Here is a 13159-nt window from a genome sequence, read left to right on the forward strand (position 1 = left end):
TCCCTACACTCCCTACACCCCACCCACCCCCATCCCCTCTTACACCCGTCCCCCATCCTACTGCCCCTTGTGTGTGTGTGTGTGTGTGTGTGTGTGTGTGTGTGTGTGTGTGTGTGTGTGTGTGACTCGAGTGAGAATCCGTCATTCAAAAACAAAATGAATTATGCAATCGAACCGACATGTTTATCATCAAGCTAGTTGCTAATCCTTTCTGCTTTCTCCACACTTCCATCACCCCATCCACCCTCCCCTCTTTCTCTATCACACACACACATGCACACACACACAACACCCGGAGAAAAAGAGAGAGAGAGTGAGACAGAAAGAAAGACAGAGAGAGAGAGAGAGAGAGAGAGAGAGAGTGAGACTGAAAGAAAGACAGAGGCAGAGAAACAGACAGACAGACAGAGAGAGAGAAAGAGAGAGAGAGAGGAGAGAGGGAGAGAAAAGACACTGGCAGAAAGACAGACAGACAGATACAGACATAATGGGACAGAGAGAGACAGACGGAAAGAGAGAAGACAGGGACAAACGGAGACGAAATAAATAGAGACAGTCTAATAATAATAATAATGGTATTTATATAGCGCTGAATCTTGTGCATAGACAAATCAAAGCGCTTTCGCACCTGTCATTCACACGCATGCATAACTCTAAAACTGGAGAAACTGAAGACAAGGAAGAGGCAGGGAAGGGAGGCTATTTTGGGAAGAGGTGGGTTTTAAGGCCATACTTGAAAGAGCTGATTGTGGAGACTTGACGAAGCGAAAGAGGAAGTTCATTCCAATTACAAGGTCCAGAGACAGAGAAAGAACGGCGGCCAACAGTCGAGAGTTTGAATCTGGGTATGCGTAAACAGAGTGGATCCGAAGCTGATCGTAGTGAGCGAGATGGAGTGTAGAGTTAAAGACAGCCACAGAGATAGGAATGGGCTGATTTGTGAATACATTTATAGCATAGAGTGCTGATCTTGTACTTTATTCTGTGCGAGACAGGGAGCCAGTGGAGATGTTGCAAAAGAGGAGTGATGTGCTTATATCTTTTCTTTCTGAGGACGAGTCGGGCAGCAGAGTTTTTTATGCGCTGAATGGACTGAATGGATGAAGCAGGCAAACCAGACAATAGAGAGTCACAGTAGTCAAGGCGAGAGAGAATGAGAGAAACGACAAGTCTAGATGTTGCGTCAACGGACAGATATTTTCGGATGGAACTGATGCGCCGCAGTTGACAGTAGCAGGATTGACATGTCTGACTGATAAATTTTTGCATGGACAGTGTGTTGTCAAGGACAACGCTGAGGTTCCTGACTGAACTGGAAGGAGGGATGGATGTACTGCCAAGTTTGATTGTGCCAGTTGTGATGGAAGAGAGTTTTTGTTTAGTTCCTATGGTCATGGCTTCAGTTTTGTCCGCGTTCAATTGTAACTTATTTAGAGTCATCCAATTTTGAATGTCCAGGAAGCAGTTGGATGTTTCTTGCAAGAGCGACGACAGTTTTTCGGGGCTATCACTCTTCTGGAGTTGAGTGTCATCAGCATAAGAATGATGACTGACATTATGGCGGTTGATAATTTCAGCGAGAGGAGCAGTGTACAGTGTGAAGAGCACTGGGCCTAAAACAGATCCCTGTGGGACTCCATGTTCAATTTTAACGGGTTCAGACCGGAAATTATCAACAATGACAGACTGGAATCGATCAGTGAAATACGATTTGAACCAGTTTAGAAAAGTGCCGTTGATACCAAATGTAAAATGAAGACGGGAAAAAAGGATTGAATGGTCTATCGTGTCAAAGACGGCTGACAAGTCGAGAAGAGTGAGAAGGGAGATCTGTCTTGAGTCGGACGCTAGCAGTAGGTTATTCAGGATGTGGAGGAGAGTGGTTTCGGTGCTGTGGTCGGCACGATAGGCAGACTGAAATGGGTGGATGAGATTGTTGAAACAAAGGTGATTCAGGACAGCTTTTTCAAGGAGTTTGGACAGGAATGGAAGATTAGAAACTGGTCGATAGTTTTTCATAATGTTAGCATCAAGGTTGGATTTCTTCAGAAGACGCCGGACGATTGCAGTTTTGAAAATGGATGGAAACGTTCCAGTGAGAAGGGATGAGTTGACAATATTGGTGATTGTGGGGAGAAGCTGTGAGACACACTGGGAAAAGACAGAGGCTGGTATAGTATCGAGCTCACAGGATTTTATTGTCATTTCCTTCAGGATTTCATGGACTTCTGTTTTAGTTAATGGATTAAAGGAATGGAGAGGAGTGTCGTTGGATTGAGGATCAGGATGAGTAGGTTGGAAAGGCATTTGGTCTAAGATGGTACGGATATTTTGGACTTTGTCAAAAAGAAAGAGGAGAAGACATCGGGGAATTCAGATAAAGTGTAGGCAGAAGGAAGAGGAGTCTTTTTTTTTGCAGTACAGTACCGAGAACATTTGACATGACAGAGTAAAGAGATTTGGTGGATGTGGCATTGAGAACTTGAGAAGAAAAGAAGTTTGTCTTCTCTGATTAGATCATATGTTTGACTTTATTTATTTGTTTTCGGAAGATTTGATTGTGGACTTTCAGTTTTGTTGATCGCCATCGCCGTTCCAACTGGCGATGTTTGAGTTTTGCAAGTCGAATGTCTTGTGTGTACCATGGGGCGGAAGGTCTGTAAGGGAGCATGCGGGTAGTGGGGGGTACATGCTCATCCAGCAGTTGAGAGAGGACAGTGTTGTAATGTGTAGAGACATTGGTGCGGGAAGAAATTTTGGAAAGGCGTTAGCACCTTGAGAAGAAAAAGTGTTAATGTTGATGGATTTCAGGTTGCGACGAGTAACGGATTTTTTTGGTTCTGGTAGGTTTTGAAATATTAAGCAAGAATATGACAGCAGAATGGTCGGAAGAGAGTTCGTCAGTTACAGTCACTGACTCCGTCATGGCATCAGAGTCACGTGTGATGAGCCAGTCCAACGTATGGCTAGATTTGTGTGCTGGTGCTGTTATGAGCTGAGAGAGAGAATGATTGGACAGAGATAGACATAGGCGTTTGACATCAGTGGAAGTTTGGTTGTCGAAATGAAAATTGAAGTCTCCGACACAGACACGAACAGAAACACCGGAAAGCACGTTCTATACTGAGAACGAAAGAAAGAAGAGAAAGAAGAAAACAGAGACAGACAGACATATTTAGAGAGACAGAAAGGCAAAGAAAGAAAGATATAGAGACAATCTCACCAAGAGATCTAAAACAGAGACAGACAAACAGACATGAATAGAGAGACAAAGACAAAAAAGATATAGAGACAATCTCGCCAATAGATAGAAAAGAGAGACAGACAAACAGACATATACAGAGAGACAGAAAGGCGAAGAAAGAAAGATATAGAGACAATCTCAAGAGACACAGACAGTCTGACACAGACACGAAACAGAAACACAGGAAACAACGTTCTTTACCCGCCCATTCAAGAAAGAAGAGAAATCGAGGGGAGGGGGAGGGGGAGGAGAGATAGACGGGAGGATGGAAGGGTGTAGAGGGGAGGATTAGGGATGGAGAGAGTGGAGGAGTGGGCGACAAAAAACAACAACAACAACAACAACAAAAAAACAAAAAAAAAACCCCAAAAAACAACAAAAAACAAAACAAAAAAAACAAAAACAAAAACAAAAAACTGGCCATAGTGAGCGAAATGAGCCCGCTCCGCCGGTCGACAAAGGTTCGAGAGGTGAGCACAGCCGCCGAGATCAAACGCGGCAATGGGTCCCACACTCCTGACCCTTAGCCAATCAAAGCAGCCATTTGTTCTCCACTGGCCCCCTTCCCCCAAACCCCCACCCCGACACCCGCCTCTCCTTCTATAATATTAGCCAGTCTGTCCAGACGACTCAACGACGGGGCCGGTTGCTGGACTAGGCTTTCGCTTTTCGCTCGCTTTTGCTTTGTCCGGTACCGTTTGTTGTTTAGTTTCTGAGAGACATAGAGACAATCTCACCAAGAGATAGAAAACAGAGACAGACAGTCAAAAGACAGGAAAGATATAGACAATCTCACCAAGAGATAGAAAACAGAGACAGACAAACAGACATCAATAGAAGGACAGAAAGATGAAGAAAGAAAGATATAGAGACAATCTCACCAAGAGACACAGACAGTCTGACACAGACACGAAACAGAAACATAGGAAACAACGTTCTTTACCCGCCCATTCAAGAAAGAAGAGAAGTCGAGGGGAGGGGGAGTGGGAAGAGAGATAGACGGGAGGGTGGGAGGGTGTAGAAGGGAGGATTAGGGATGGATAGAGTGGAGGAGTGGGCTGGAAAAAAAAAAGCAGAAAAAAAACCTGGCCATAGTGAGCGAAATGAGCCCGCTCTGCATGTCGACAAAGGTTCGAGAGGTGAGGACAGCCGCCGAGATCAAAAGCGGTAATTGGTCCCACACTCCTGACTCTTAGCCAATCAAAGCAGCCATTTGTTCTCCACTGGCCCCCTTCCCCCAAACCCCGACACCCGCCTCTCCTTCTATGATATTAGCCAGTCTGTCCAGACGACTCAACGACGGGGCCGGTTGCTGGACTAGGCTTTCGCTTTTCGTTCGCTTTTGCTTTGTCCGGTACTGTTTGTGGTTTAGTTTCTGAGAGACATAGAGACAATCTCACCAAGAGATAGAAAACAGAGACAGACAGTCAAAAGACAGGAAAGATAAAGATATAGAGACAATCCCACCAAGAGATAGAAAACAGAGACAGACAAACAGACATCAATAGAAAGACAGAAAGACGAAGAAAGAAAGATATAGAGACAATCTCACCAAGAGATAGAAAACAGAGACAGACAGACAGACATCAATAGAAAGACAGAAAGGCGAAGAAAGAAAGATATAGAGAGAATCTCACCAAGAGACACAGACAGTCTGACACAGACACGAAACAGAAACACAGGAAACAACGTTCTTTACCCGCCCATTCGGGAAAGAAGAGAGGTTGAGGGGAGGGGGAGGGGGAGGAGAGAGAGGTGGGAGGGTGTAGAGGGGAGGATTAGGGATGGAGAGAGTGGAGGAGTGGGTGGCAAAAAAACAAAACAAAAACAAAAAAAAACCCACAAAAAAAGAAGAAAAAAAGACTGACCATAGTGAGTGAAATGAGCCCGCTCCGCCGGTCGACAAAGGTTCGAGAGGTGAGCACAGCCACCGAGATCAAAAGCGGCAGTTGGTCCCACACTCCTGACCCTTAGCCAATCAAAGCAGCCATTTGTTCTCCACTGGCCCCCTACCCCCAAACCCCCCACCCCGACACCCGCCTCTCCTTCTATAATATTAGTCAGTCTGTCCAGACGACTCAACGACGGGGCCGGTTGCTGGACTAGGCTTTCGCTTTTCGCTCGCTTTTGCTTTGTCCGGTACTGTTTGTGGTTTAGTTTCTGAAAGACATAGAGACAATCTCACCAAGAGATAGAAAATAGAGACAGACAGTCAAAAGACAGGAAAGATATAGAGACAATCTCACCAAGAGATAGAAAACAGAGACAGACAAACAGACATCAACAGAAGGACAGAAAGGCGAAGAAAGAAAGATATAGAGAGAATCTCACCAAGAGACACAGACAGTCTGACACAGACACGAAACAGAAACACAGGAAACAACGTTCTTTACCCGCCCATTCGAGAAAGAAGAGAAGTCGAGGGGAGGGGGAGGGGGAGGGGGAGGAGAGATAGACGGGAGGGTGGGAGGGTGTAGAGGGGAGGATTAGGGATGGAGAGAGTGGAGGAGTGGGTGGCAAAAAAGAAAAAGAAAAAAAAGAACAAAAAGAAAAAGAAAAAAGACTGGCCACAGTGAGCGAAATGAGCCCGCTCCGCCGGTCGACAAAAGTTCGAGAGGTGAGCACAGCCGCTGAGATCAAAAGCGGCAATTGGTCCCACACTCCTGACCCTTAGCCAATCAAAGCAGCCATTTGTTCTCCACTGGCCCCCCCCCACCCCCAACCCTGACACCCGCCTCTCCTTCTATGATATTAGCCAGTCTGTCCAGACAACTCAACGACGGGGCCGGTTGCTGGACTAGGCTTTCGCTTTTTGCTCGCTTTTGCATTGTCCGGTACTGTTTGTTGTTTAGTTTCTGAGAGACATAGAGACAATCTCACCAAGAGATAGAAAATAGAGACAGACAGTCAAAAGACAGGAAAGATATAGAGACAATCCCACCAAGAGATAGAAAAAAAGAGACAGACAAACAGACATCAATAGAAAGACAGAAAGGCGAAGAAAGAAAGATATAGAGACAATCCCACCAAGAGATAGAAAAACAGAGACAGACAAACAGACATCAACAGAAAGACAGAAAGACGAAGAAAGAAAGATATAGAGAGAATCTCACCAAGAGACACAGACAGTCTGACACAGACACGAAACAGAAACACAGGAAACAACGTTCTTTACCCGCCCATTCGGGAAAGAAGAGAAGTCGAGGGGAGGGGGAGGGGAAGGGGGAGGGGGAGGGGGAGGAGAGATTGACGGGAGGGTGGGGGGTGCAGAGGGGAGGATTAGGGATGGAGAGAGTGGAGGAGTCGGCGGAAAAAAAGACAAAAAAAAAAAAAAAAGACTGGCCATAGTGAGCGAAATGAGCCCGCTCCGCCGGTCGACAAAGGTTCGAGAGGTGAGCACAGCCACCGAGATCAAACGCGGCAATTGGTCCCACACTCCTGACCCTTAGCCAATCAAAGCAGCCATTTGTTCTCCACTGGCCCCCTACCCCCAAACCCCCCCCCCCCACCCCGACATCCGCCTCTCCTTCTATGATATTAGCCAGTCTGTCCAGACGACTCAACGACGGGGCCGGTTGCTGGACTAGGCTTTTGCTTTTCACTCGCTTTTGCTTTGTCCGGTACTGTTTGTGGTTTAGTATCTGAGAGAGAGAGAGAGAGAGAGAGAGAGAGAGAGAGAGAGAGAGAGAGAGAGAGAGAGATTCAAAATCCACAAATTTTAATGTTTGAGCTTCCATCATGTAAAAACATAGTGAGAAAGAGAGAGAGAGAGAGAGAGAGAGAGAGAGAGAGAGAGAGAGAGAGAGAGAGAGAGAGAGTCCAATTTCAAGGAGGCATCAGTCAGAACGCCCGGACTGATCAATATACACCACAACAGATCTTTAACAAAACAAAAAGGAGAAGAAAACAACAAACAAAAAACCCAAAGAAACAGCAACAACAATAACAAAAAAAAAAAAAAAAAAAAAAAAAGGCTGCGGACATGCATGCTCACAAATGCACACATACTCATAAGCAAATCCCACTACCCACATACATGTACACTTGTTCACACACACATAGAAATTTACACTCATAATCATATTCACACACACACACACACACACACACACACACACACACACACACACATTCACACATACACACACACATTCACACACACACACACACACGTACACACAAGCACACACGCACGCACACACACGTACACACAAGCACACACGCACGCACACACACAAGCACACACGCACACACACACACACACACACACACTGACACTGACACTGCAGCCACAAACACCGCCAATCACCCCCTCCTGGTGCAGCCAGCATGTTTCTCCAGTTTGCAGTTTTGGGAGAAAGGCCCAGTCAGAATCTGTTCCATTTTGATTACACAGACAACGAAGCGAGAGAATCTGAGCGCGCTGGTTCGAATCACGGCTCAGCCGCCGATAATTTCTCCCCCTCCACTAGACCTTGAGTGGTGGTCTGGACGCTAGTCATTCGGATGAGACGATAAACCCAGGTCCCGTGTGCAACATGCACTTAGCGCACGTAAAAGAACCCACGGCAACAAAAGTGTTGTTCCTGGCAAAATTCTGTAGAAAAACCCATTTCGATAGGAAAAACAAATAAAAATGCACGCAGAAAAAAATACAAAGAAATGGGTGGCGCTGCAGTATAGCGACGCGCTCTCCCTGGGGAGAGCGCGCCCGAATTTCACACAGAGAAATCTGTTGTGGTAAAAAGAAATACAAATACAAATATATATATATATATATATATATATATATATATATATATATATATATAGAGAGAGAGAGAGAGAGAGAGAGAGAGAGACAGGGGATGGTGTGGAAGGCTTCAGTCAGACAGATAGACAGACAGAGACGAAGTGTGTGTGTGTGTGTGTGTGTGTGTGTGTGTGTGTGTGTGTGTGTGTGTGTGTGTGTGCGTGAGAGAGAGAGAGAGAGAGAGACAGAGACAGAGACAGAGAGAGAGGGAGAGAGAGAGAGAGACGGGACAGACACTGACGAAGAAACCCACACTGTACCCCTTCAGTACAGCTTTCGAGCAAACCGGTGATCTTGGAAGAAGAACACACCACTTCAGTCACAGTGAAGCGAAATGGGTTCCGACAATCGACTGAGTGGAGAGATGACCAAAGCCAGCAAAAAAAAAAAAAAAAAAAGATCAAAGCGACGATAGACCAGACGGTCCCCAAACCCCAGCCTCACCCCCCGGCATCCCCCGACCCGCCCTAACGATCACCCTAACCTTTCCCACCCATATACCCATCTATCTTGGGATACTGGATGATATGCCCATGTTTCCGTTTGTACCGGACTTCACTCTACCTTCCCGTCGTTCTTGATTCTTTAGTTTCGTTTTGTTGTTGTTGCTGTTGTTGTTGTAGTTGCTGTTGTTTGTTTAATTTTAGTTTGTCTGTGTTTGAAAAGTGAGGGAGATTGGGAGACAGAGAGTGACTGATGACGCGGGAGAAAGAGAGGGAGAGAGAGAGAGGGAGAGAGGGAGAGAGAGAGAGGGAGAGAGGGTTAGAGAGGGAGAGAGAGAGAGAGGGAGAGAGAGGGAGAAAGAGAGGGAGGGAGAGGGAGAGAGAGAGAGGGGAGAAGAGAGGGAGAGAGAGAGGGAGAGTGGGAGAGAGAGAGGGGAGATAGAGAGGGAGAGAGGGTTAGAGAGGGAGAGAGAGAGAGAGGGAGAGAGAGGGAGAAAGAGAGGGAGGGAGAGGGAGAGAGAGAGGGGGGAAGAGAGGGAGAGGGAGAGAGAGAGGGAGAGTGGGAGAGAGAGAGGGGAGATAGAGGGATAGAAAGAGGGAGAGAGAGGGGGAGAGAGACGGGGAGAGAGAGGGGGGAGAGGAGGAAGAGAGGGAAGGAGAGAGAGAGAGCAAAGGAGGAAGGGAGAGAGAGAGAGAGAGAGAGAGAGAGAGAGGGAGGAAGAGAGAGAGAGAGAGAGAGAGAGAGAGAGAGAGGGAGGGAGAATGAATGAATGAATGAATGAAATGAATGAATGAATCTTTATTTGAATGAATGAATGAATCTTTATTTTCCAACGGTGAAGATATTAGCACTTTGGCCGACTTACACATCTGCCGTTGTTCTAAGAGACACACAAACATGTACGCATATAAATGTAGTTATACTGAATACTTAATACATGTATAATGTACTAGTATAACACAGCGTCAAACTGAGAGACACAACATCACTCACATCTGTACGGAACGGAAGCGAGTAACACACACACGCACACACGCACACACACACACACACACACACACACACACACACAAACACACACCAAGGGAAAAACAACAACAAAACCCTAGCATGAATGCTACACATGAATGATTCAAGTGAAATTAACACAGAAAAGTAACGATAAAATTTTAAACACAGATGTAAGAGACATAAAAGGCAGCAAATAAGGCGACGGGTAATAGGGATATGGACAGATAGACACATTATGTGAAAGACAGAGAGAGGGAGAGACAGAGGGGAGAGAGAGACACAGACAGACAGACAGACAGAGATGTAAAGATATGCCAGTGTGGGTAAAAAAGAAGAAGAAAGAAGAAAAAAAAAAAAAGAGTTGGGTGAGGGTGGTTCACAATTTGTAATACATGTAAGTATACAAATTCGTAGACGTGACCAGACTAGAGTTTGATTTCGTTTGTTTGTGTCCACTGTAAAGAGAAAATCTCTGAAATAATATTATATGGCGTGATACGTTATCAACTGATTGACGCATTTCGACATAGTTTGTAAGGATTGTCAGTGACAATATTATACCAGATTTTCGGTCTGGCTTTTGGCACGCATGTACTGTCCAAGTTTCTCTTTGAATGTTGTGGTGGAAAAGGGTTCTTTGAGGTGTTTGGGGAGATTGTTCCAGCAGTGCGTGCCGGAATATGCCAAACTCGATTTATAAAGGTCTATTCTTGGCTTGGGTAGAGTAAGAGTCGCATTTCGGGAGTTAGGGTTGCGAGTTTCATAGCAGACAATGGTTTGGTGTAGATAAGTAGGGCATTTACCGAATATAATTTTATGCATAAGTACGCACTTATTCAATATTAGGTGCTTTGTCAAGGGAAGAGGTGCTGGCAGTTGATATTGATGACTGCGTGTGTTTCGTAAAACACCATTGAGGTGTTTTACAGCACGTCTGTGTACAGAATCTAGTTTTTTCATGTGCACTTCGCTGCAGTTGTCCCAAACGTTTGAAACGTAATTAATTCTAGACATGATGTGAGAATGGAAAAAGAAATAGGAAGCCTCTGGACTGACGACATGTTTTAAACGGGATAATAGGTAAACATTTTTTGCAACTGACCTTGATAAAGAACTGATATGTGCCTCCCATTTTAGCTGGTTGTCAATAACGACACCAAGGTGTCGATGTTCTGTAACTTGTTCAATAGCTTGGCCATCGATTGACAAAGTGAGCGGATTTAAGCCACGCTGGTGCTTTTGGCGAGTGGCTACAATCATACTCTTTGTTTTTTCTGGGTTAAGGAGCATATTATTTTCTGTACACCAGTTGGATACTTCGGTTAGGCTGGTTTGTAATCTATCATTAATGTGCTCTGAATTTACTCCATATGTATGAAGAGAAGAGTCATCTGCAAACATGTCGCATGATATTGCAGATGAGGAGATACATAATGGAAGATCATTGATATAAAGGTTGAACAATAAGGGGCCAAGCACAGAGCCTTGGGGAATGCCCATTTTAGTTATTCCCACATTCGAAAAGGTCCCGTTTACTAATACACTCTGCTTTCTTTCTTTTAAGTATGACTCAAAAAAATTAACAGAATTTGTATCAAGCTGATAAACCCGTAGCTTTTCAAGAAGTATTCGATGATTAACGAGATCAAATGCTTTCTTCAAATCTAGAAATACAATTCCGTTGATTTTTTTGTCATTTATAGCTGTGAGCAGTTTATCTAAGAGACTGGTGAGGGCTGTCTGACAGGAGTGTTTTGGGCGAAACCCTGACTGATTTTGATGAAGCAAGTTGTGCCGGTCAAGATATTGCAATAGGTGCTTGTGTACGTGTTTTTCAAGTGGTTTAGAAAGCGATGATAGTATTGATATTGGTCGGTAATCGTTCAGGTCAGAGGGATTTTTTACTTTAGGTAGTGGTATGATTTTGGCAGTTTTGAACATAGTTGGAAAAACACTTTTTGAAATACTGAGGTTATAAATATATGTCAGATGATGCACTGTATATGGCAGTGATAGAAGCAGAATTTTATTGCTGAGTCCGTCACAGCCATGTGTGTTTTTTTGTCCAAGGTTGGATATGTATTTACCGACCTCATAAACAGTTAGTTGTGGAATGTGAAATGTATCTTGTTGGCTGAGCCTGTCTGAACAAAATGATTTTAGACTGACTGGACATTCATACTGATCTGAGTTTTGTTTCAGACGATTAGTCAAACTTTCCGCGATGGATAAGAAGTGGTTGTTAAAGTCTGTTGCTGTGAAACAATCATATTTCAATGATTTTCCAGGAAATGACTTATTGGTCAGTGCATTGAGAGCTTTCCATATAGATGAAGTATTGTCTGATTCTGACGTCGTTATCCTGTTAAAATATGTCTTTTTGGCCTGACGGACTAAGAACTTTACGTGTTTTCTTTGTTGCTTAAACGCGGAATAGTTCTTTTCTTTCTTAAGTTTATCTCTAATTTTAATCGCTATTGATATGATGACAGTAAACCAAGGAGGTGTTGATGAATTTCCTACCCGTTTTCTTCTAACTGGGGCATGCTTGTCATAAACAGATAAAAAGATTCTATGAAATGCCGCGACCGCTTCATCTGGATCGTTAGATTCATAAATTTCCTTAAATGAGCATTCGCTAAGATCATAGAGAAAATCAACTTCGTTAAAGTGCTTATACGATCGATACGTGATGGTGGAGTGGGTTCTAGTTCTAGCTGTTGGTATCTTACAGGCAACTGTACACTGTATAGCGAAGTGGTCACTGATACTGGTCTGGTGTACCTGAGCACTTACGACTCTGTCTGGATTATTAACATAGATGTGGTCAATCAGAGTTGAGCTGGATGACGTAACTCGCGTTGCTGATTGTATTACTTGGTGCAAATTAAATAGAGATATGGTAGAATCCCATGCCGGATGAGGTTTTTGAAAATCTATATTAAAGTCACCAAGAATGATAATGTCCCTGCCGCGAGCAAAATCCTGTACTTTGTCCATCATGATGACAAAATCATCATACCAACCGAAATTGCTGGATGGGTTTCTATAAATGAATCCTAGTATAACTGGGCATTTTGCTACTTTCACCTCCAGCCAGATGCTTTCTACATTTACGGACTCCAAATCAAATCGTCTATTAGTAAAAGCTTTCATAGTGTCGTGGACATACACAGCTATTCCGGTGTGTCCGGAATGAGTGGCATCTCTTCTGAACAATGAATAGTTTGGAATCCCAATTACATCATCGTCTACAGCTGGGGACAGTCTAGACTCTGTTATTCCGAAAATGTGACAAATTCTAGTCTGGTCAAGGAAGACATTCACATCAGTCGCTTTGTTCTCAAGATGGTAGACATTCAAATGACCCACAGTGAGATCATGAGTTTGCATTTTTGACATGAATAATGTAGGTCTACACTTCAATTAACAATTAAACTTCTTAAAATAGGTGAACAGACAATAGTTTCACAAAACACTTCAGGACAATTCAGGGCAAAATTAATGAAAAGAAAAATAAGAAAAGCAAACACAGAATAAAAAAATAAATCAATGCACACACACACATACACGCACCCACCCACACACAATTTGTTTATATGCAAGTGCTAAGAAGAAAAAAAAATGAATTGCAAGGTTCACACGAAATGTTTACGAAGAGGTAAAAG

The sequence above is a fragment of the Babylonia areolata genome, chromosome 18, assembly GCF_041734735.1.
Source record: "Babylonia areolata isolate BAREFJ2019XMU chromosome 18, ASM4173473v1, whole genome shotgun sequence".
Classification (NCBI taxonomy): Eukaryota; Metazoa; Mollusca; class Gastropoda; order Neogastropoda; family Buccinidae; genus Babylonia; species Babylonia areolata.